General features: G+C 39.2%; 1 long non-coding RNA gene across 1 annotated transcript in view; it reads right to left on the bottom strand.

The window, feature by feature from the left end:
• Positions 1 to 1,011: 1,011 nt before the first annotated feature.
• The window catches only part of LOC106149145, a 34,982-nt gene continuing 10,106 nt past the window's right edge, over positions 1,012 to 25,887 (bottom strand). The window contains exons 3-6 of the long non-coding RNA XR_001235123.1: positions 9,559 to 9,632; positions 5,494 to 5,646; positions 3,918 to 3,960; positions 1,012 to 1,417 (exon numbers count right to left, since the gene is read on the bottom strand). This is a non-coding gene — a long non-coding RNA (uncharacterized LOC106149145). The remainder of the gene's footprint in view (positions 1,418 to 3,917; positions 3,961 to 5,493; positions 5,647 to 9,558; positions 9,633 to 25,887) is intronic.

Below are 25,887 nucleotides of genomic sequence, written 5' to 3' on the forward strand. Positions count from 1 at the left end.
AAAATTCTATTTCATATAGTCAAAAGCAAGCAATATTTTAATCCTCATGAGAACCCTGTGATTGATAATCTTATTGTCCCCATTTTACAGATGGTGTAACATTAACAGCTTAATAACATCACTTATTCACTGCAGGCAGATCAGGACTGCAATCTCCCAAATGAGAGTATGGCAAAGGCTACATAAAAAGAGGCAAATGGAATGACTTCAGGGCTCCAGGAGGATCAAAGCCCTCCACAGAATTCAAGATTCTCTCAGGGCTCAGACCAAGGCCTTCTCTGGGTGGCCCATATTTATTTGGTTATCAGAAGGGAGGGGATACTCAAGGACTTCTCCAGGTAAGGTATTAAATTAATCCTTAATAAGTACTAAGTTAATCTACCCAGGAGTGAGATGCCTGAGACTATAGTCTTTATCTAGTTGAGATGGGATCCAGGTGTGATCTTCTCTTATCCTTTGAGGCTTTCTGGCTTCATCCACCACTACAGGTTTTAGTAGGGATTAGTGTCTCACAGAGGTTCACTTCTGATGAGTCCACCATTTCCAGACAAGGAGGCTAGGTCTTGGACATATTCACAAGTGAACATGAAAAGCCAATTGGTTAATTTAAATTCTTCTCAGGTCTGCTTCATAATGTATCATTCTCAGATATTTCAGACGGCACCTCTGCCTGACTCCCCCTCCCCTTAACCCACTCCAGTGTATCCCTCATCAATCTGCACCAGTCTTCTCCAGACATTGAGATTTCAGCTCACTTTTCCCTTAGCTCTTAGCCTGAGCCCACCTCTGGGTCTCAGTCACCATCATCTCTGTGTTCTTGGCCCTTGTGACCCAGAGAGATCACTTGCAATAAGTATAATTTATCCCACAATTCCTAAGAATTCCTGCTTGCCTTCCCTCCTTGGCACAACCTTACAGATGTTAAGCCTCCTTAGTCTTCCTAATAGCCCTAGTGAGGAGCTATTTATAAATCTTATTGGCTACAAAATCACAGATTCATGGGTTCACAGGTGTTTTATTGCCCGGATGGGAAAATCATGCTTGAAAACCAGGTTTCAGCTGTGGAAGCAAGCAGGCATACTGGACTCCACCAACCACCTTTTATGAAGCAGGATAGGAGAGGTTTTCCAGTGAGGGAAAAATCACAAGCAATGTCAACAGTCATCTATCCTAATTTATAAACTACTTGAGGCCAGGACCTTCTGTCTCCTGTATCTCTGTAAGTCCTGCATCTGACATTCAAAAATACCTGAGGCCTGAGATGTCCTATGCAGGTTGGATGCATTGTCCAGGCCCCATAGCAGGCAGGAGTGAAGATGAAGCCAGGGCTTCTGCCTGGCTTCCTGCTCAGGGCTCTGCCTGTGATGCTGGGTCTCACCTCTGCTTAAACAGGTGCTTGGCTGGACAGGATGGAAAACTGCAAGATATAGGTGATTTTAAAGAAGAGTCTTACCCATGCAAAGCTCTAAATGCTAGATTTCCTGGCAAGGCAATCAAGTTGGTGAGTCTTAGACAGTAATCCTAAATGAATGACTGATTTGCAGTAGGCATCTTTATTCATTTAATAAGCATTGATCTGACTCGATTTTCATTGTGGGGTGAGATTTGCAGAGACTCTGTCATGATTTTTATCAAAGTACCTATGGGAGGTCTGTGAGAAGTATAAGGGTTGAGCCACACTGTGCCCTCGAAGGCTTCAAGAGCCTCAGCGAGCCATGGCCTGCCCCCCATACCATTGCAGGAGTGATGCCGAGCACCGGAGAAACTTTTTGTGAGCTGCCCAGGAGGGGAGAACCTGCACTCTGCCCCACCCCCACAATCACAGAAGGGATGCAGAGTGCCTGGGAAACTCGGGAGCTTCAGTGAGCTACCTGGGAGGGAAGCAGCTCTGCACCCAACTCCCCCACTATCAGGGAAGCGACACTGAGCCCTGCAGAACCTCAGGATCTTCGAAAATGAAAAACAAAGGAGCAAAATGCAATCTCAAAACTCCACCCAACCCAGAACTCCAGGATACATTGACATAGAAGAGCTTGGAAGTCATGCAGCTGTAATTTCTGAAATGATAGCAACTGAAGTAAAGAAACAACTGATCAGGCTATAGAAGACATCAGATCAGAAATAATCTCTCAACAACAATAACGATAACAATAATGAAAGAATTACTCAGCACATCTAAAGAAGACATAGATAAAAAAATAGAGGAGCACAGAAAAATTATGGAAACCTTGAATGAATCATATAAGAAAGAATTAGAATGCATGAAACAGATTCAAACAGATATCCAGGAAATTAAAAATTCCAATGAAAGCTAGCAAAATCACTTGAACGAAATTGAAGATAGACTTTCAGATCTTGAAGATAGCATTGCAGCTACGATTGCAGAAGGAAAGGTCTCTTTAAAATAACAAGGAACCAGGAAATAATTCAATAGCTGCAAGATGATGCAAACAAAAGCAATATAAAACTAATAGGTGTCAATGAAACAGCAGGCGTCAACACAAATGACATAAAAAGACTATTTGCAGAAGTAATAGCAGAAAATTTTCCCAGGCATGGGAGAACAACCCAACATATGGATGAGACATATACAACTACAATTAGCCATAACCAAAATAAATCTATACCCAGACATACAATAGTCAAGATTCCAGAAATTCAGCAAAAAAATGGAATATTAAAAGCTGTTAGAGAAAAGAAATAGATCACCTATAATGGAGAGCCCATCACTACAGAAAAAAAGCAGGGGTAGTTATTCTGGTTGCAGAAAATGGGAACTCAAGAATGATCAAAAGAGATAAAGAAGGGCACTACATACTTGTTAGGGGAAAACTGCAAGAGGAAGAGATAACAATCATAAATATCTATGCACCAAATACAGGAGCTCCCAACTATATAAGACAGATTTTAACAGACAAGAAAAATCAAATAAGTAGTAACACAATCATAACAGAGGACATTAACACCCCATTGTCACAAAGACATAGATAAACTAGACAAAATAATCAGCAAAGAAATGACAACTGAACCAAGCTTGTGAACAAATGGACTTAATAGACCTGTATAGAGTGTTCCACCCAATGATATCAGAATACACATTCTTCTCAGCTGCACATGGAGTGTTCTCTAAACTAGACCATATTTTAGCCCATAGAACATGCTTAAGCAAATGCAAAGGAGTTGAAATTCTCCCATGCATACTACCAGACCATTGTGCAATGATTGGAAATTATTGTAAAAGAAATCACAAAAACATCAGAAACACATGGAAATTAAATAACATCCTCCTGAACAACCAATGGGTCACGCATGAAATTAAAGAAGAAATGAGACAATATTCACAATCAAACAAAAATGCAGATACAACTTACTGGAACCTGTGGGGCTCAATGAAAGCAGTCCCCAGAGAGAAATTTAGAGCAATGAATTCTCACATCAGGTAAACAGAACAAGTACTAATAAACAGGCTTATGCTGCACCTCAAGCTTGTAGAAAGAGAGGAGCAAGTGAAGCCCAAAGCCCAAAGAAGGCAGGAAATTATAAAGATCAGAGCAGAAATTAACACAATGGAGACTAAGAAAACAATACAAAGAATTAACGAATGAAAGAGTTGCTTCTTTGAAAACATAAATAAAATGGATAAGCCCCAAGCCATCCTTATTAATAAAAAAGGAAAGAAAACACTCAAATTCATGCAATGAGAAATGAAAATGATGAAATCACTAAAGATACAGTAAAAATTCAGAAGATCATCAATGCCTAGCTCAAAACTTTTTACTTTCATAGGATGAAAAACACAGAGGAAATGGAAAGATTCCTAGGTGCATATGAATTATAAAAGCTGAACCAAGAAGATATACAAATCCTGAATAACTCAATATCAGCAAATGAAATACAAAATGTTGTAAAAAACTTACCAACAAAGAAAAGCCCAGGTCCTCATGGATTCACAACTGAATTCTACAAGAAATTTAGAGAAGATACCATGTGAATTCTTTTCAAACTCTTTAATGAAATTGAAAGCAATTCTCCCAAATTCATTCTTAGAGGCAAGTATCACCCTGATACCAAAACCAGGGAGAGAAAAAAGAAAGAAGGAAAAGAAAATATATATATACACACAAGATAGCTAATATAATTGTACTACTAATTTTTTTTGGTTTATTGAAAGGAACAGTTAATGTGTAATTGTTTGATCAACCTTACATGCTATATCTGGTTATCTGAGCAACCACTTTGAAGATAACCTTATGTAATATAACAACCATTGTTAATTTCCTATTACCTTGCTTTGAAATTTTGTATGACTCAGGTTTCACAGGGTAAAAACCCTTATAGAAACAATAACATTAACAATGATGAAAATATGTATGGTGAGCTGAGCTCACTGAGTAACTTTCTACCTGCAATAACATTTGAATAGTTCTGTCCAGTGAGACAGTTTGGAAATCACCTTTGTCACTCTTAAATGATGGAAATGAAAAGCTTAGGTGGGCTTCTCCTCTTTCTCTTCCCTTGCTGCTGTTTGTCCCAGTTGGTGTAGCTATGAAGTCTGTGTGGGGGCCCTCTGAGAGTCCGATGAAGCACAGTCCTCTCCACCCCTCACCCTGTCCATAGCCTGAATGAAGACATAGCTTGAATAAGAAAGTAAGTCCAGTGACACTATGGGAGGCTGAGGCAGGAGGACCACAAATTCAAATTCAGTCTGGGCAACTTGGAAACTTAGTAAGACACTGTCTCAAAATAAATGATAAAGAAGGGGCTGAGGAACATATCTCAGATTCAAGTCTCAGCACAAAAATAAGTTCATAGAGTAAAGCCAGTGGGGTTTGGGGGCTTACATGTTATGTTACTACATCATACCCAGCCTATCCTGCCTAAGGCATTAGTTCATACATGCTGAGCTCTTGCTGCGAGCCAGGATCTTTGCATATATTATCTCACTTGCTCTTCACAGTATCATGTAAGGTAGATTTGATTATTATTCTCACTTGGCAGATGAGGGAACTGAGACAAAAAGGATGAATGTGGTTTTGGCCAAAACCACAGTCAGTAACTGACAGATTTTAAAATTTGAATCGAGGCGGTTGACCCCAGAGCCCATGCTTCTAATCACTGCACTATACTTTTAAGAAAGATTCCACTTTGTGGATTAACGTTTTTCAGTCATAAAGATAAAATACAAAATCCATTAAGAAGTCTCTCCCCATGGTTATCACAAGAACATCTTGGAGATAAAACCAATTTGAAGAGATGCTGCCCTGACCTGCTTCTCTTTGTCTCCTAATCATGCTAATTGAATGATACTGCAGGCAAGTCTGCGCTATGGAGCCCGTCTGCCATTATGTCAATGGATTTTAAAATGTATGGATCTCTTTGCTTCAGACCTGAGGCCATATTGATTCTGGAATATGCACCACTAATTGCAGAGAGCCTGATGTGAAGAAGAAAGTAAAAGAAAGAAAAGCTTCCGTGTCAATATTTGTTACTAACCTTGACAAATAAACATTTGAAGCGATGGTGACTTTTTCCTCTTTTAAAGCTTTAATTACTGGCTTGCACACACTGCAATCATTTTGTTCTTGTTGGTATTTAATAGTCTGTAATCCATTTTAATTACATTCTTTGCTTATCAAGATTAGATTCCTAAACAAGGACAGAACAAAATTTAACTTCTGCCGTTTCCCCCCTGCTCTTTACTCAGAGCCTGAAAAACATTCCAGGATTTGAAAACATTTTAAGGATAAAACTTATTTTCTAGGCTGAAAGCAAGCAAACAAAACCATTAAAGTGAGCTTTCTTTCTCCTTTTCCTAATTTGCTGGCTACACCTGCTTCCTGCATTAATAAAACTTATCAAGAATGCTGAGAGGATGCAGATGGGAGTGGGACTTTCACGATGAGGAAAATGTTCCCTTTCTTTGACTTGAGTACTGAGTACAGAGATGTTTTGTCATTGACTGTGTACATTTATATTCTGTGCCCCTTTCCATATATGCATTACATTTCCATGAAAATGTTATTTGAAACACTCAACATGTCCAGGCTTTCAGAATTTCTCTGTGCCTTTCTTAAGTGCAGTCGCCTCAGGGCAGCCACTTATGACTAATATGTTCATTTTTCAGACATGGACTTAGAAAGGTAGAGATCATCAGGATCTATGCCTTCAATGCAGAAAGATGCTGCCGCTTACCCAATAGCCCAGTGGGAGGGCTCCTGGTCAGGAAGACTGTCAGAGCGGTGGCTCAGGGTCAAGTCTCCATCTGCAGAGCACATCTGGCAATGTCTCAGCCAACTCACAGGGAGCTTGGAAGCAAACAGAGTCCACTGCAGGAGACTCGTGCCAGCAGAGATGCTGGCTCAGGCCCCTGGCATGCTTGGCACTGGCTGTGGGATGCCCTGGAGGAGCTCTAAACCTAATTGCAGTCCTTGCCACTGAATTCTCAGTATTCTTAAAAGGTGCTAAGAGTGGCAACCTTCATGGTTGTCGCGAACATATAATAGGAAAGGGATCACTCTTGTCTTCATTTTGGTGGCCAGTAAGCTCAGCCAATCGTAGAGGCCAGCTTTGAACTGGACCCTGGAAACAGGTTGGTCTGTCTTCCCATGGGTGCTGAGCTGCCTTTCTTGTCCCTTGATATTTACCTCATTGTCTCAATGTTGTTGTGGGATCATTAAATTTTATTCCCCAGCACCATTCTTGTTTTTATTCTTTTCTTATAAAAGATCCATTTTTGTATGGATATCCAAACCTCCCCAGTATTTAGTCCAGGTAGTTAGTTAGGCTGGATCTCCCCATTTCCATGGCTGAAGCTCCACAGTTAGTCCTACCATCTAACTAAAGATTTCAGAATTGGGCACTTGACCCAACTGGAGACTTTTGTTAGGCATGCTAAATTATGGGAGGGTGAACTGAGAGGATGCAGGGCTCGAAGTATGCAGCCATTTTGCCACCATGAAGGAGGTAACCTGGAGCAGTTAGGATCACTGTGACAAGGAAACAGGGGAGAAGTCAGAATCCTAAGTGATGGAAAGAAACCAAGCCTCCATATGGATGCCTGAGTCCAAAATCTATGTCTGAACCTAACCCTGCACTCTTGAGTTACATTTGTCGTGACTTCCCACTTTATCAAGGCAGTTTGACTTGCTTTCAGCCCCTTTCAACTGAATTTGTCCCAACTAAAATCCAACCGTCAGTTCCCTCAATTTGGAGATATTTATTTTCCTTTTATTTACCAAATTCTCTAGAGCTAACCATCAAACCAGTCCCAGATGGTTAACATCAGCCAAGTGCTTTAAAAATAAAAAGCAGTATTTTTGTTTTAATTAAATCCACACAGTAAGGTTCTTTCTCCCTACAACCCCTACCTCAACTCCAACACACACACACACACACACACACACACACACACACACACACACATACACACACACACACACACACAGCATTTCAGAACTTCCACTTACATTTTAACTGAGAACTCCACTGGGGAAAAAAACCCTGAGGGCCAAAACTATTTTTAACACAGTTTCCCAGGTAGGCTGACTGCATCTGGGTGGGGACTTGGAGCATCTCATGTTCCCAGAGCCCCACACAGAGCCAGGCAGGAAGAGGTGGTTCTGTCAAACTGAGACCTGACGATGCCCAGCTGGCATCCGCAGCCAGAAGGTAGAAAGGCAGACATCTTCCCACACCCTGTCTGGCCGTATGTGACTCATCAGGTTCATCACAGAGAAGGTGACCCAGGGCCTCTGTGGAGGTAAGTCAAGGATAAGACTGAGCAACCCAAGGCCACCTGGCAGGGACCACCAGCCTCTACAGCCATGAGTTCCACCTGTTATTTGCTACACCTTTTCTCTTTCTTGCTCTTTTCTCCTCCTCTTCCTCCTCCTCCAGTTCTTTTTCCTTCCCAAATGCCCTACTCTTCCCCTGTGACTCTGCTGCAAATATGGGGTATCCCTATAGGTCTTGTGTACCCTAGTAATGGTCCTCAGAGTTGTGCTAGTGTTGTCCCACAAATCAGGACCCATGACACAGCAGTTCCAGGGGGATATTAAGGAAGGACCCTTTCAATCTGGAAAACAAAGGTTAAAAATGTGATATGCATGAAAGCATGATGGGTCACAGAGACATATTGCTCCTAAACTTAATACTTTAAAACAACAGTCATTGTTATTATTTCTTATTTTGGTGGTAGCACAGGATGGGAGAATCAGGAATCTGGACTGGACACAATGAGATAACTTGTCCCTAATTTATGATGTTTGTGGCTTCACCAGGAAGACCTCAAAGATGGCAGCTGCTTTCATCTGAAGGCTTCTTCTCTTACCAGCCTGCAGGTAAGTGCTGGCTATGGCAGAAATCTGAGCTGGGGCAACCGGTTTCTTCAGGTGGCCTGGGCTTCCTCACTGCAGAGCAGCTGGCTTGACAGGGGAAGGTCCGCTAAAGGTCGGCACATCTGAAACCAGGTTCAGCGTGAGCACAGTCCTAAGAGCCATAAGAACCTGGATGAGAATTCAGGTTCCAAGTCTTTGGGAGTTTCACTCATTCAACTTCTCTTGGTTACAGTTTCCTCACCTGTCAAACAGGTGATAAGCATAATGCTTCTTTTTGTAATGAATATTAAAGGAATTATGGATATTAAAACACTTCTGAAATAGCAAAGTACTACATAAACGTTTGCTATTATTATTAATTTTAAATAATAAAGAATAAACAATAGTTAAATAGGAGGAAAAATATTATTGTGATTATTTTCAGGTTTCCTATTTATCTGCCTATTAAACTCTGTATTTGTTCTCTTCCTTCCTAAGAAGTATTTCATGTTAGGAGAGAAGCCACATTAATTCTCTAATAAGGAATGGAAAGAGATGCTGGGGAGAGACAAAGATCCCTATGAGAGCATTGGAGGCATGCAGGGATACAAGTGTATGATATTGTGACTGATTATAATTGGACTGTATCTTTGATGTTCTCTGACAGATGCAAACATAGAATTTTAGCTACATTTTAACTACCTTTATATATTGGACTATGAATGTAACATCGTTCTTAACCCCTTGGAATTGCCGTGTCATGGGTCCTGATTTGTGGGACAGAACTAGCACAACTCTGAGGACCATTACTAGGGTACACAAGGCCTATAGGGTTGGGCCATGTTGGGCTCCAAATGTATAGAAAAAAAAAAAAAGTAATAATAATAGAAGAGTAATTGGGAAATTCTGCCTCCCAGCCTGGAATTCAAGGTCACATCTACACTGAGCTGAGATAACTTGCCCAGAAACAAGTGGCAGTCACTGTGAGTTTGGCAGGATGAAGTGGTGGGACCAATGACCTTGAACAGCTGAGGAGAAATAGTCAGTCTCCTTCTTCACCCACAACTTCCTTGGTCCACGGGAACTCTTAGTGTGGAGTTGAAATAAACGCAATTTAAATTTTAAATAAATAAATAAATGGTACGGCAATGATGGGGAATTTTGAAAGGAAAATAAAACAATTTTACTGCTTTGTTGTCCTTTTTGAACTGTCACACAGCTTAGGATGGCCTATTTAACTAACCTATTGCTGCTGCCATGAATAAAATTTGGACAAGCCTCCTCATGGCTGGACTGAAGATGAAGGTCTGGATATCTCTAGACCAAATGAGAAGATTTTTAAAAAATTATTTATTTTTTTATTTGAAAGAGAAAAGAACAAAAACAAAATAACAATAACAAAGAGAAAAACAAAACAACACAAAAACTATAAAAATGATACAGAATTTAAAAACAGGATGATAGGAAATCAAGAATGGCTGTTGTATTACTTATTATTATTTTCAAAGTAGTTGCTCAGATTACCAGATATAGGTATGCAAGATTGATCAAAGAGTTAAACATTAACTGTTCCTTTCAATAACCAATAGAAATTAGTACACAATTATCTTAGCTATCTTGTGTGTATGTGTGTGTGTGTATATATATATATATATATGTATATGTGTATATATATATATATATACACACACACATAGATGCAAAAATCCTCAATAAGATACTAGCTAACAGAATCCAACAAATCATCAAGAAGATTATACAATATGACCAAGTGGAGTTTATCCCAGGAATGCAAGGATGGTTCAATGTATGCAAATCAATAAATGTAATACACCATATCAACAGAGCCAGAGACAAAAATCACATGATCATCTCAATAGATGCACAAAAGACTTTTTATTTATGTATTTATTTTAAAGAGAAAAAAATAACAACAATGCAGACAAAAACAAAACAATACAGAAACAATAAAAATGATACAGAATTTCAAAACAAGATGATAGGAATTAACAATGGTTGTTATATTACATATTGTTATCTTCAACAAAGTTGCTCAGATTACCCGATGTAAGAATGCAAGATTGATCAAACAATTAAAGACAATAACAAATTAAAAAAACATTAGAAATGAAAGACAGCTTCATTAAACAAGATGGTAGGAATTTAGCAGTGCTTGTTATATTGCATATTGTCTTCAAATTAGTTGTTCCAATGATCAGATATAAGCATGCAAAATTGGTCAAGAAAAAAAATTAAGCATTACTGTTGCTTTCAACAAACAAACAGATATCAGCAATACACTTATCCCAGCTATCCTTGTATATACATATGTGTTTTTTTTTTTAGTTTTACACAGAAAATAACAAACAAAATTAAAACACATAAACAAAACAACATAAAAATAATAGAAATGGTACAGAATCTCAAAACAAGGTGATAGGAAAGCAACAATGATTGTTATGCTACATACCGTCATCTTCAAAGTAGTTACTCAGATAACCAGATATAGGCATGTAAGACTGATCAAACATTTACACATTAACTGTTCCTTTTAATAAGCCTATAGAAATTAGTAGTACCATCACCTTAGCTATCTTAGCTATACATATATTTTTTCCCTTCCTTCTTTCTTTTTTCTCTCTTTTCCCTCATCCAAGGTATTCTTTCCTATTTCAGTGGTTTCTTCCCCTTTCACAATATCTATTGTACTTTTCAGATTTTATTTACTCTTTCAGGTTCTTATACAAGGGAGGCAATATGATGTTTACACATGTGAGTCTGATTTATTTCACTTATGAGTATGGTCTCTAGTAGCATCTATTTACCTATAAAAGCCTCAAATTTATCTTCCTTTAAAGCTGAGTAATACTACATTGTATGAAAATACCACATCTTTTTTATCAGTTGCTCAGTTGATGGACATTTGGGTAGTTTCCAAGATTTAGTTATTACAAATTGTGCTGCTGTAGACATGGGTGCACATATATTGCTGTGATACGATGTTTTCAGTTCTTCTGGAAAAATACCCACGAGGGGAATAGCTGGGTTGAATGGGACCTCTAATCCTAGTTTACTGAGGAATCTCCAGACTGACTTCCACAGTGGTTGCACCAGTCTACACTCACACCAATAGTGGAGAAGTGTTCCTTTTTCCCCACAGCCCCTCTAACATTTGTTGTTAGTTGATTTCTTGATGACACCCATTCTTTCTGGAGTGAGAAGGAATCTCAGTGTTGTTATAATTTGCATTTCTTGAATGACTGATGTTGCTTAACATTTTTTCATATATTTATTTGCCATTAGTATTTCTTCATCTGACAAGTGTGCATTCATCTTAGATGCACATTATTGGATTGGGTCTTTGGATTTGGGGGGCCTAGTTTTTTTTGATTCTTCATATGCTCTAGATAGGAGTCTTTTGTCTGAGGGTAGTTGAGTAAAATTTTTTCCCAATTTTTGGGTTTCCTTTTTAACCTGTTGGTGATCACTTGTGGTGTGTAAAAATGTTTCAATAAGATGAGATCCCAGTTGTTGATCCTTTGAAGTATTTCCTGTGCAGGTTTTTGTTCATGAACTCTCTGCTTACTCCTATGTCTTCAAGATTTCTACATACTTTCTCTTCCAGTAGATTTAGTGTTTCTGTTTTAATATTTAGATCTTTGATCCATTTTGACTTGAGTTTGGTGCATGGTGATAGACACGGGTCTAGTTTTAGCCTTCAGCATGTAGAAAGCCAGTTTTTCCAGCACCATTTATTAAAGAGGCTATTTTTCTTGAGTGAACATGTTTAGCCCCTTTGTCAAAGGTAAGGTGGCTGGGTGTGTTTGTGGTTGTGTCTGCACCTTCTTTTTGGTTTTTGGTTTTTCTCTGGTACCAGGAACCGAACTCACGACCTTGCGCTTGCCAGGCAGGCACTTTTGCTGCTGAGCTAAATCCCCAGCCCCAATGTCTGCACCTTCTAATCTGTTCCACTGATGTTCGGGTCTGTTTTTCGCCAATAACATGCTGATTTTATCACAGTAGCTTTGTAGTATAATTTCAAGTCAGGGATTGTGATCCCTCCTGCCTTGCCTTTGTTGCCCAGGATTGCTTTTGCTATTCTAGGTCTCTTCTAGTTCCAGATGAATTTTAGGAAAGTTTTCTCTAGATCTGTGAGGTATACTAATGGTATTTTAATTGGGATTTCATTGAATCTGTATAACAACTGTGGCAGTATGGCCATTTTCACAAATGATTGTGAAAATCATTGATTCTTCCTATCCATGAGCAAAGAATATCTTTCCATTTTCTGTAATCCTCTTTGATCTTTTTTATAGCATACTGTAATTTTCACTGTATAGATCTTCTACTTCCTTTGTTAGATTAATTCCTAAGTTTTTCAACTTTTTGGATACTATTTTAAAGGACATGGTTGCACTAATTTCTCTCTCAGTGTATTTGTTATTTGTGTATAGGAATGCTATTCATTTTTGAGTGTTGACTTTGTATCCAGCTACAGTACTGAATTTGTTTATTAATTCCAGGAGTCTTTTGGTGGAGTTTCTGGGGTCTTGTGTGTAGACTATCATGTCATCTGTGAATAATGATAATTTCACTTCTTCCTTCCCTATTCTTACTGCTTTTATTTCTCTTTCTTGTCTAATTTCTCTGGCTAATACTTCCAGAACTATATTAAATAGGAATGGTGACAGTGGACATCCTTGTCTTGTTCCTGATTTTAAAGTGAAAGCCTTCAGTTTTTGTCCATTTAGTGTGATATTGGCTGTTGGTTTGTCATAGATGACTTTGATCAGATTGAGGTAAGCTACATCTATTCTGATTTTCTGTAAGGTTTGTATCATGAATAAGTGTTGGACTTTTTCAAAAGCTTTTTCTGCATCTCTTCTGATGATTATGTGATTCTTATGTTTGGCTCTGTTGATATGCTGTATTGCATTTACTGATTTGCATATATTGAACCATCCTTGAATTCGTGGGACAAATCTCACTTGGTCATGGTGTATTATCTTCTTGATGATTTGTTGCATTCTATTAATTAGCATTTTATTGAGAATTTTTGCATCTATGCTCATTACAGAGATTGGCCTATAGTTCTCTTTTTGGTTGAGTCTTTCTCTGGTTTTGGTATCATGGTAATACTTGCTTCCAGGAATAAGTTAGGGAGAATTACTTGTCTTCCAATTTCATTAAAGAGTTTGAGAAGAATTCACATTACATCTTCTCTAAATTTCTTGTAAAATTCAGCTGGAAATCCATCAGGATCTGGGCTTTTCTTTGTTGATAAGCTTTTTATTACTTTTTCAATTTCATTGTGTAATATTGGGTTATTCAGGATTTTTATATCTTCTTGATTCAGCTTTAGTAAGTCATACGTATCTAGCAATATGTCCATTTCTTCTGTGTTTTTCATCCTATGAGAGTAAAGATTTTCAAAGTAGGCAATGACGATATTCTGAATTTCTATAGGATCTGTAGTGATTTCATCCTTTCCATTCCTTATTACATGGACTTGAGCTTTTTTCCCCCCTTTTTCAATAAGGTTGTCCAGGGGTTTATCAATTTTATGTATTTTTTTCAAAGAATCTGCTCTTTGATTCATTAATTCCTTGTATTGTTTTCTTAGGTTCTTTTGCATTAATTTCTGCTTTGATCTTTATAATTTCTTCCCTTCTTTGGGCTTTGGGCTTGACTTGCTCTTCTTTTTCTAGAAATTTGAGGTATAGCATAAGATTGTTTATTTGTGCTTGTTCTGTTTACCTGATGTGAGAATTCACCACTATAAATTTCTCTCTGGGGACTGCTTTCCTTATGTCCCACAGGTTCCAGTAAATTGTATCTACATTTTTGTTTGATTGTGAACATTGTTTAATTTCTGCTTTAATTTCATGTGTGACCTATTGATTATTCAGGAGAGTGTTATTTAATTTCCATGTATTAATGGTGTTTTGTGACGCCTTTTACAATAATTTCCAATCTTTGCACTATGGTCTGACAGTATGCATGGAGAATTTCAATTCCTTTGCATTTACTTAAGCATGTTCTATGGGCTAGTATATAGTCTATTTTAGGGTATGTCCCATATGCAGCTGAGAAGAATGTGCATTCTGATATCATTGGGTGGGACACTCTGTAAAGGTCTACTAAGTCCATTTGTTCACAAGTTTGGTTTAGTTCTGTAATTTTTTTGCTGATTTTTTTTTTTGTCTAGTTGATCTATCTCTTTGTGAAAATGGGGTTTTAAAATCCCCTGTTACACTTGTGTTGTTATTTATTTGATTCTTCATGTCTGTTAAAATTTGCCTTATATAGTTGGGTGCTCCTACATTTGGTACATATATATTTATGATTGTTATCCCTTCCTCCTGAAGTCTTCCTTTGACAAGTATGTAGTGACCTTATCTCTTTTAACCATTCTTGGTTTGAGATTCACATTGTCTGCAAACAGAATAGCTAGCTACTTTTTTTCTGGGTTCTTGTCATATGGAGTATTGTTTCCCATCCTTTGACTTTCAGTGTATGAATTTATTTTTGAGTTAAATGCATTTCTTATAGATAGTATATTGTTGGATTTTGTTTCTTGATCCACTCTGCCAGCCTGTTTCTTTTGATTGTTGAATTAAGACCACTTACATAAATGGCTATAACTGATATGTATTGACTTATCTTTCTCATGTTATTTTCCTGCTGTTGGTTCTGTACTTTCCCCCTCTGTTTAGTTGCTTACCTTGCTTAGTTGTTCTTATCTATTGTTGTTCTTGAAGTTGTGGTCATTTTTATCTCTTTCTAGAATATCTTTCAGTACTCTTTGTAGGGTTGGTTTTGTGTTCATGAATTTCTTCACTTGGTCTTTGTCATGGAAGTATTTTATTTCTCCATTAATTTTGAAGGACAGTTTTGCAGGGTACATCAATCTGGGTAGGAAGTTGTTTTCTTTCAGGACCTGAAATACTTCATTCCAAGTTCTTCTTGACTTGATGGTTTGTGTTGAGAAATCTTCCATGATTCTGATGGGCTTTCCTTTGTAGGTAATCTGTTTCTTTTCCCTCACAGCTTTTAATATTCTGTTCTTTTGCTGAATTTCTGGGATCTTGATTATTATGTGTCTGAGTGTAGATTGATTTTGGTTATGGCTCATTGGGGTTGTATATGTCTCACTTAACTGTATGTCCGGTTCTTTTTCCATGCTTGGGAAATTTTCTGCTATTACTTCTGCAAATAGTCTTTTTGTGTCCTTTATGTTGCCTCCTGCTGTTTCACTGACACCTATTAGTCTTATATTGTTTTTTTTTGCCTTATCTTGCAGTTGTTGAATTGTTATTTCCTGGTTCCTTGTTATTTTCAAGGGATCTTTCCTTTCATGATCCCTAGTTGCAATGCTGTCTTTAAGGTCTGAAAGGTCTATCTTCTGTTTTGTTCAAGCACTTTTGCCAGCTTTCAATGGAATTTTAAATTTCCTGGGTATCTGTTTGAATCTGTTTCATGCATTCTAATTCTTTCCTATACTGTTCATTCAAGGTTTCCATCATTTTTTGTGTTCCTCTATTTTTTATCTATGTCTTCTTTTAATATGCTGAGCAATTCTTTCATTATGGTTGTCATTTCTTTTTTTACCTGAGAAATTATTTCTGATCTGATTTCCTCTATAGCCTAATGTAGTTGTTTCTTTATCATTTCAGAAAGTTCAGGTGTGTGACTTCCATGTTCTTCCATGTTGATGTTTCCTGGAATTGTTCAGGGTGGGGTGGAGAGCTGCAATTGCATTTGCTCCTTTTTGTCATTTTCAAATCTCCCTAGATTTCCTGGGGTTCAGGTTTGTTCCTGCAATGGCAATAGGAGGTGGAGCAAGGGGTTTTGGGCTCCCTGAAAGCAAACTGGGCTTTTCCAGAACCCAGGGTCCTTACCGTGATGGCAGCAGGGGTGGAGCACAGGGTCCCAGGCTCCCAGACAGCTCACTAAGGCTTCCCAGGTCTGAGGCACCTTCCAGTGATGACAATAGGCAGTGGGGAACCAAAGGTCCTGGGGCCCTAGGCAGCTCACCAAGGCTTCCCAGGTCTGAGGCATCTTCCTGCCAGAAAAAGCCTTTAATAAAGTCTAACACTCATTCATGATAAAAAAAAAAAAAAAACCTACAGAAGATTGGAATAGATGGTCTTTAACTCAATCTGGTAAAATTCATCTATGACAAACCAACAGCCAACATCATGCTAAGTGACAAAACCTGAAAACTTTCACTCTAAAATCAGGAACAAGACAAAGATTTCCACTGTCCTCACTCCTTTTCAATATAGTTTTGGAAACATTACCCAGAGCAATTAGACAAGAAAGAGAGAAATAAAAGGAATAAGGATAGGAAAGGAAGAAGTTAAAATTATCATTATTTGCAGGTGACATGATACTCTACTTCAGAAAACCCCAAAAACTCCAGCAAAAGACCTCTAGATTTAATAACCAAATTCAGTTGCATGGCTGGATACAAAGTCAATACTCAAAAATCAATAGCATTCTTGTACACAAACAGCAAATTTACTGAGAGAGAAATTAGGGAAACCACATCCTTCACAATAGCATCCAAAAAATTTAAATACTTAGGAATCAATATAACAAAGGAAGCAAATGAGAAGATTTGGGTGGAAAGGTAAGAAAATGTTTGAGAATGCTGAGTCTCTCCCTGAATGTGCTCTTAATTCCACAAGGCTCCTGCCATGACTGTGTGTGTCATAGAATGGCACATCTCAGCCCTGCTGGCTGAGACATGGTGAATGTGACAAATGCTGGTGCCCCAGGAAGGGAAAGAGGTTATTCTCTAAGAATTTTAATTGCACTGTCTAAGCTGACAGACATTAGATCATACTCAGAGGCAATGTTACTTTTGATTAAATATCTTTATCATTTTGGTAAATTCCTTGGTTCCTTTCATCAATAACCTAAGCAGACTTTAAAATTCCCATTGCTTCAGAACTAGGAGGTGCTCAGAGAGCTCTCTGAGCATCTATCCTTCTCCCTCAACCCACCCCTCTTTCTGGGTCTCCTCTCTGGTCAATGGTATTGTGCAAAAGTCCTGGTCAGTACCCCTTCCTCACCCTTGCAATTTGCTGTTAATCTTTTTGTTCTTCCTATGCTGTAGTTTCCAAATCCAGCCCCACCTTCACACACACACACATACACACAGCTCTGCATCAGGATTTTGCCATCAGATTCACACAAGGACCTTCTCAATGGCTTCCCAATCTCCTGGACCACCTCCCTCCAGCCACAGGTGCTACTGTGGAGATCACATCCTATTCCTACTCGGAGGCTGCCCTGGCTCTACCTGAAGACCCGCTCACTAAACCCTTCCCTTGCCCTTGTGCGCCATTAGTTTCTTATATATACACATCAATTCCCACCTCATTGCTTTTGCTTTGACTTCTCCCTTTACCTGGGATGCTTTCTACCCCACACCTCTTTCTTCTGCCCCTTAACAAATGCAGATCAATAACTCACTATACAGCTTTAAAGCTGCTGCAGAAACAAACTTGTTCTCTATTACTTTGGTTAGAATTAATCTCTTCTTGCCCTCTGATTCCAAAGCCCCTTCTTTCCCTTTCTCTACAGCATTTACAATCAGTAGTTTAAATCTGGGTGAGACTTCGTAGCATGTATTTCCAAATAACTCATTTGATTGTAATCTAGTGAGGCACATGTACAAATGAGAAACTGTCTGGGAAAGGGGCTCCCTTCAAACAAAGCCTGCCAACGAGAGCCAGCTTTGACCAGGCGGACTGAGAGTTGAGAGCCACATCACAAGAGCACAGGCTGTCTTTTCCCATACCTCTTCTCTTCCCATCAGCTTTGGGCTAAGAAAAGCAAGAATCACAGTGAGAGTGGGTGAAGAGGTAAACAGTCAGGCACAAGGAGTGGAGGAGCCAGCAGCTCTTTTCTTTCCACTGGGGGTGCCAGTCGGAGGGAGATGGTAGGGGAGGGGCAGCCTGGAAACAGATGGTGGAGGCTGAACAGTTGATGAGGTTTTACTGTATTGTTCAGGTAAAAAGCCATGGAACATTAGGCTAGAAGGATAGTTTAGGAAAGATTAATCTGAACACAAACTGTACTAAGTAGTTAGGTTAAAGTAAGTTACGTTTTTCCACTGGGAAAAGAGAAAACAAATATGGTGATAAGCTAGCCAGTAACCATTCCAACTGCATTGTGTAAGTCACCACAAACTGCCCCCAGATAGATTCTCAGAAAATCCTCAAAGAAGGCAATGGAATCAAAACACATTTATTTACACAAATGTTCAGAGACAGGGTTTTCTTATTAGACAAAAACACTCCTTTCTGTCAGCCCATCATGTGACTGACTTATGGGAGATCATGGGACATCCTAGAACATGTCTGCCACACCTTGGGTTTCTATCTGATTCTTTGCGGGATCCAGAAGGCTATCTTGCCCTCAGAAGCTGGTAAATGTGGCCAGTTGTTTAAAAGTAAAGTATTTTCCATTACTACTTTTTTTCAAGGGCTTCAAATACCATATTTTACTAGTTGATCAGGTTCTTGTACTTTTCTGTAAAGTGAGTGAAGCTTAAGCATATGCTCATTTCTTAAAGGGCAGAGTTTACCTTGACTCTTGGCATGGTGTAGAGGAAAATCCAGGGCTCTCTCTTGAGCATCTGCCTCTGGTCAGCACAGCACAATGCCTTCTTGCTAGGCTGGGATGATTCAACCTCACCACAGTCAGGGACCCAGGCCTCTCAGGGGCTTAGTTTTGCTTCTGTCTTCTTGTCCTATCTGGGTTAGGTTTCCATATTGCCCTCATTGCTCCTGAATAATGGTTGTCCTCTCTCCCAAGCAATTGTGGAGATTTTAAAGGATGTAAAAAATAAAAGGCTATCATGTTGGTATCAGATTACTCAGATTATTGAATTTGTATGGTTTATTTTGTTAAAGAAATTAAAGAGAACCTCATACTGTTACTGTGAGTTCTGGCATCATACCAGTCTCACAAGTTAGCCTGGTGACTTTCTGTGCCTCAGTTTCCTCACTTATAAAATGGGCATAATAATGCTGCCTAGATCATAGGCTGTCATGAAAATCAGGTGAGGTATGCATGACAAGCTATTACCATGGTACTGGACAAATGGAGTGTCCCATAAATATTAACTAAGACAGAAGAGAAGGAACGGGGGACAAATTGTGTGTGCCAGAACTAAAACCACACAAGCAGATTTGCCCTCCAAATAAAGAACATTCTAACCATTGGGGATGTCCAGGATGTCTCAATAGAATCAATGAAAAAGGGATAGGGAGTGGGAGACAGAGAGTCAGGGAATCAGGGAGACGGGGAGTGAGAGAGGCCCTATGCCTCAAAGCATTAAAGCTGAGATCTCCACGTCTTAGTGGGGCTATAGCCTCAATGGGGAAGTGGGCTAGTTACTTCCAAGGGTCTTTCAACTAGAAACACTGTAAAAACACACATAAGAAGCTGTAAAAGACCAAGAATCTAATGTTCTTTAAAGTTTTCACAATGGCAGCAGGTAAGAATCAAGGGCTAATTTCAGTAGAATGACAAACTTCCCAAAGGTTTTCTTCCTTCCAATTTAGAGCGCATTAAATATCCTAGACAGGGAGAGGGACACCTCTGAAAAAGAGAGAAAATTTAAATGAGCAAACAGTGCTCTTTGGCACTTACAAAATGCCCTAAATGAGAATGAAGCCAAGGCTTTCTGTGCTTTAGATCAGACATTCCAGGGAGGCGGGGCCAGCATCGGTCAAACTATGCAAGTGGATGAAGGTGAGACAGGCCCAGGGCAGGGCTTCAGGTGCTCAGAGGCCCCCGTGGGGCTGACATTGGAGAGACTGATGGTGACTGAGGCCCTTGCATTTCTCCACTTGTGCCTCAAAAGACCAGCAGGCAGCTGCAGGCAGTGAGGCGTTTGGGGAGGGCAACCAAGCCTTTTATTCTGTTCATCCGCACAAGGCTCTGAGAAGGGGACACAGTCCCTCCAACCTCCCACACTTCCAGAACCAGCAGCGCTGACAGCTCAGGGCAGCTTGTCATAACCAGATCGACTGTCAGAGCAACAGAAGATATTTAGAAGGAAAAAATCAGGGGCCCAAGATCTACCAGGGTACTCAGTGTGAAGTATTTGCCATTCTTGCATCTGTGGAGGCATTTATTTTAATGGTCTGGCTGGCCACTTCTGTCCACAGGGGAAGGGACTTGCCCTGTTTAACTGGTCTGTTCACAAAGCCAATCACAGTCCCTTCACATCTAATGGTCACATGACTTGGGTCTGGCCAATCACAGGCCTCTATTCTCCTACCTTCACTGATTGTGCCAAGAGCATGCGGAAAATCCAATCAGGACAAATCAGAACCTTCCATGGATGCTGGTATACAGCGAACCCTGAGAGAGAACCATGGGCCCTTTCTGGGATGGCAGATGAATAGGGCTTGTAAGGCTGGCGCTGCCAGAGGCCATTTTTCCCACCTCTTTGAGGAAAAAACTTCTGACATGGAAAATGGAGCTAGGAGTTGGAAAGAGAATGGCAGGGCCCTTCCTTTAGGCACCTAAATCCAGCTATGCTACAAATAGCTCAACTCTTGGGCTGCTAAATTAAGTAAACTAGAAAAACTAGATTCCCATAGCTTGCAACCCTAAAAGTTCTGATGAACACAAAGTCCAGTCAAAACAAGGCATCAAGTCACATCAGCTCAAGACACTGGAGAAGTCTTTATGATGCCGTTGCAAAGGAACGTCAACTCAGTGCCAGGCTGGGGAAGCATTTGGAGAAGGATAAATAAAAAAGAGGAAGTTGCTTTCTGTCCCTGTCATTCCTGCTAGCTAGTGAGGATCAGAAGAACTGCAAAAATCAGATTCTAGCCCATCTTGAGCACAAACTGGGTTTCCTGGAATCATAGAACCAAGCTAATTTTGAAGTCATAGGCTCTCCTCAATTCTTAAAATAAAAAGTCCCCGCCGCCACTTGTCTCAATCATGCTGCCAATTAAGAGGCCTCAGAATGACAAACCACCGGATTGTCAAGGTACATCAAAGATACAGAGGAACTCTGTGATGCTCGGGATAATCAGACTGTCATCTGCTGTACGGCCTGATGTGGTTGCCACAGAACAGGTTATGGAAGAGCTGAGGATTATTTTAACAGGTGTTTAAGGATCACGCTGCCCTGAGCACTTACTACTTGGTCTAGAGCAGGGATTGATGTGTCAGAGCCAGAAGACTGAGGGTGAGGGGTGTGTGTGTGTGTGTGTGTGTGTGTGTGTGTGTGTGTGTTGTGCACTCCTAAGATCTAAAATGGCCAAGTTGAAATTTAATCAAGCCACCCTACCTTTGTATAAACCACGGGCCCCTCCTACAACACATCTCCCTCCAAAGGGTTTTATTGAGAGGGAGTTTACTTGCCCAGCTATTTACTTTCTTCCCCCTCCCCAGGAAACCCAATTTGAACCCTGAATACATGCATCAAATTCCAGATTTGATTCCTCTTAACCCACACCTCTTCCCTACCAGCCCACAGAAATTCCCATGAATCTTGAGTACTGTCCCCACACCAGAGACGAAAGAACCCCAGCTGAAACAGATCACTTAGCTTCCTGAAGCTGAGATAATCATGCCCCTCCCATCCACTTCCTCCTTGCAGAAGTAAGTCCTTATTGCTCATTTGTGGGAGTTGCAAAGAAAATGCTGTAAAACTCCAGTATTTCTATGCCTGTGAGGTTCTCAGAGGCAATCTCTAAAGGGTAATAAGCATGCTGGAAACACAGTGAGATGAAGAAAATGCTATTTGTTGATATCTTCTTGGAGAGACTGATGAGTGAATGGAGGAACTATTTCAACATGCTGCTTGCAGCCTAAGGGAGCATAGGTTGCTTCCCAAGGGTATGGGGGCCACTAAGAAGGAAGGCTTCTATCCTGCTGTGTGAGGGTTACAGGCCTGGGGTAGAGGAAGATTGCTTTGCATGACAGAGGAGGGCGAGGCAGGCAGCAGCTTCCCAACTCCCCTGCACTGAGCTTTCTGCCTGTGTTGGTTACCTGTTGTTACCGTAGCACATTATTGTCAATTTGGTGGCTTGTAGCAGAAATGCACTTTCCTACAGTTCTAGCTTTATCTTTTTTTTTTTAGGTGCCAGGAATCGAACTCACAACCTTGTGCTGGCCAGGCAGGCACTGTGCCACTGAGCTATCTCCCCAGTCCCTGTCTTACAGTTCTAGAGGCCAGAGTCTGAAGTGCTCTTACAGGGCTGAAATCAACATGTGAGCACTGACAGAGTGCTCTGTCACTGTACTGGCTCTGTCAACTGTACTGGCTCTGTCAACTGTACTGGCTCTGGGGGTTCTAGGGAGAAGATTTTTATGTTTTCCAACATCTTGAGCCGCATTCCTTGGCTCAGGGCCTCATTGTCCAACTCCACAGCCAGCAGTGTAGCGTCTTCCACCTCTGAGTGCCCCATTACAAGGCCTTCTTCTCCTCTGGTGGTCAAATTTCTCTCTGTCTCCTTTTTAAAAGGACGCTGGTTCTTATAGTGGGTGCACTTGAATAATTTCCCCATCTCATAATCCCCAATTTAATCACATCTGCAAAGATCCTTATTCTACATCATGTAATACTGACAGACACTAGGAAGTGCTATCTTTAGGAGTCATTGTTTGACCTACGGCACTTGCCCAATGCAGGTGGACAAATTATGTCATGCTTATGAATTAGGGGAGGCAGGCATTCTCAGCATGGTGATAGGAGTTCAAATTGATGCAGAACAACTTGGAAACCTCTATCAAGAGTAAAATATTCTTTTCTCTTGGATTCAGCTGTGTTCTCCTGGAATTCATTAATTCCACTTCTAAGAAGAGGGGGTATGAACACCAGGCTCCAAAGGAGAACAGCATTTCTTAGGAGCCCCTCTGGGTCCATCTGCCATGTTAAAATGACTCTCCATGTAGCCCTAGAAAAATAAATTTAGTCATTTTCCTCAGACTAAATTTGAAATGAAGAACTTTCCTTCAAGTTGGTGTCACTCCTATACCTGCGTCCAGACATTTACTAACTAGGTAGCCTTGAGCAAGTTGTTAAACTCTCTAAGATGTAATTTCCTCATGTACAAAATGGGTATAATATCACATTTCCTAAGTTCCAAGTTGGTACTTTGCAACATTTCTGAAATCCTATGGGGCCTTATCATTAAAGTATATATTTAATTTGTTACTGCTTCTTTTATCCCCCCAAGCACCCTTATAAAATCAGTGATATTAATATTTTATTGTAGGATATGTCACATTTCCTTTACCATTTACCAGTGATAGTTATGTCTGCCTTTTGTCTATCCGGTGAATAAAACTGCTATGAACATTTGTGTGCAGGTTTTTGTGAGGATATGTTTTCATTTCTCCTGGGTATGTAGCTAGGAGTGGAATTTCTGACTCATATGTTAATTTGGCAACTACATTAACTGAAGAACTGCCAGACTATTTTCCAAGTTGCTATAGGATCTTACATCCTCATCAGAGTGTATGATGATTCCAATTTCTTCATATCTTTGCCAAGATTGTACTATCTGATCTTTTTATTATAGTCTTCTCAGTGAGAACTAAACAGTTTCTCTTTGTAGTTTTGATTTTTATTTGCCTAATTAATAATAATGCTTAACTTCTTTGCCTATTTTTCATTTGTATGTCTTCTTTAGAGAAATGTCTATTTAGATCTTGTACCCTTTTTTAAATTGAGTTGTCATTTTTATTATTTAGTTGTAAGAGTTCTTTATATATTCTAAACACAAGTTTCTCCCTTTTGACTTCCAAACATTTTCTCTCATTCTTTAAGTTGTCTTTTCATCTTATCTTAATAATGTTCTTTAAATCACAAAGGTTAATTTTTTATTTTAAAGAGAAAAGAAAACAAAATAACAAAGATAAAAATAACACAACACAAAAACAATAAAAATTATACAGAATTTCAAAACAAGATGATAGGAAATTGACAATGGTTGTTATATTACATATTGTTATCTTCAGTGAAGTTGCTCAGATTACCAGATGTAAGAATGCAAGACTGATCAAATAATTAAAGAGAATACAAAATAATAAAAAATTAGAAATGATGCAGACTTTCATTAATCAAGATGGTATGAATTCAACAATGGTTGTTATATTGCATATTGTTGTCTTCAAATTAGTTGTTCATATTACCAGATATAAGCATGCAAAATTGGTCAAAAAAGGACTTAAGCATGAACTATTCCTTTTAATAGACCAATAGATATCAGCAGTTCAATTATACCAGCTATCCTTGTATATACATATATATTTTTTCCTTCCTTCTTTCTTTTCTCATTTCCCTCATCCCAATTGTTCCTTCCCTTTGAGCAATTTCTTTCCCTTTCATAACATCTATTGTACCTTTGGGCTGTATTTATTCTTTCAGGTTCTTACACTAGAGACAATATGATATTTACACATGTAGATCTGATTTATTTTACTTATGAGCATGGTCTCTAGTTGCATCCATTTACCTATAAAAGCCTCGAGTTTATATTTTTTATAGCTGAGTAATACTCCATTGTATAAAAATATCACATCTTTTCTATCCATTCCTCAGTTGATGGGCATTTGGGTTGTTTCCAAGATTTAGCTATGACAAATTGCACTGCTATAAATATGAGTGCACATATATTGCTGTAGTCTAATATTTTCAGTTTTTCTGGAAAAATATCCAGAAGGGGAATAGCTGGGTTGAACGGGACCTCTAATCCTAGTTTACTGAGTAATCTCCAGATTGATTTCCACAGTGGTTGCACCAGTCTACATTCCCACCAACAGTGGAGAAGTGTTCTTTTAACTCCACAGCCCCTCCAACATTGGTTATTGGTTGAGTTCCTGATGACACCCATTCTCTCTAGGGTGAGATGGAATCTCAGTGTTGTTTTAATTTGTATATCTCAAATGACCAGTAATGTTGAACCTTTTTTCATATATTTATTTGCCATTTGTATTTCTTCATCTGACAAGTGTGTATTCATCTCAGATGCTCCTTATGTTTTTTTCTTTTTTTTCTTTTAAAGAGTAAAAGAAGGATAACATAATAATAGGAGGGCTTACAGAATTACAGACAAAGTGGTAGGAAATTATCAATGGTTGTTGTTTTACATATTGTTATCTACAAGATAGTTTCTCAAGAAAACAAATAGACAAATAATGAGTTACAGACAAAAGTGGTAGGTTATTATCAGTGGTTGTTGTACTATATTTTGGTTTCATCAAAGTGGTTTCTAAAGTAAATAAATAGAGTTATACATGAGTGACCAATTGAATATTCATTGACTATTCTCAATGGTTGTTGTAGGAAACATATAGTAATAAACATACATCCATTTATGAAATAGCGTAGGAACAACACAAACATTACAGAATTATGGACAGATTAGTAGGAAAATATCGATGGCTGCTATAATATGTGGTGGTATCTTCAAAGTGGTTTCTCAGGAAGACAGAGATACACAAGAAAGATTTAACAAGTAGTTACAGCCTAATGGTTGTGAAAAATAGCGTATTAGATCCCCAGCAGTGACTCCTTTCACTG

This window comes from Chinchilla lanigera, unplaced genomic scaffold (genome assembly GCF_000276665.1).
Source record: "Chinchilla lanigera isolate Chin_1 unplaced genomic scaffold, ChiLan1.0 scaffold00037, whole genome shotgun sequence".
In the NCBI taxonomy this organism is placed as follows: Eukaryota; Metazoa; Chordata; class Mammalia; order Rodentia; family Chinchillidae; genus Chinchilla; species Chinchilla lanigera.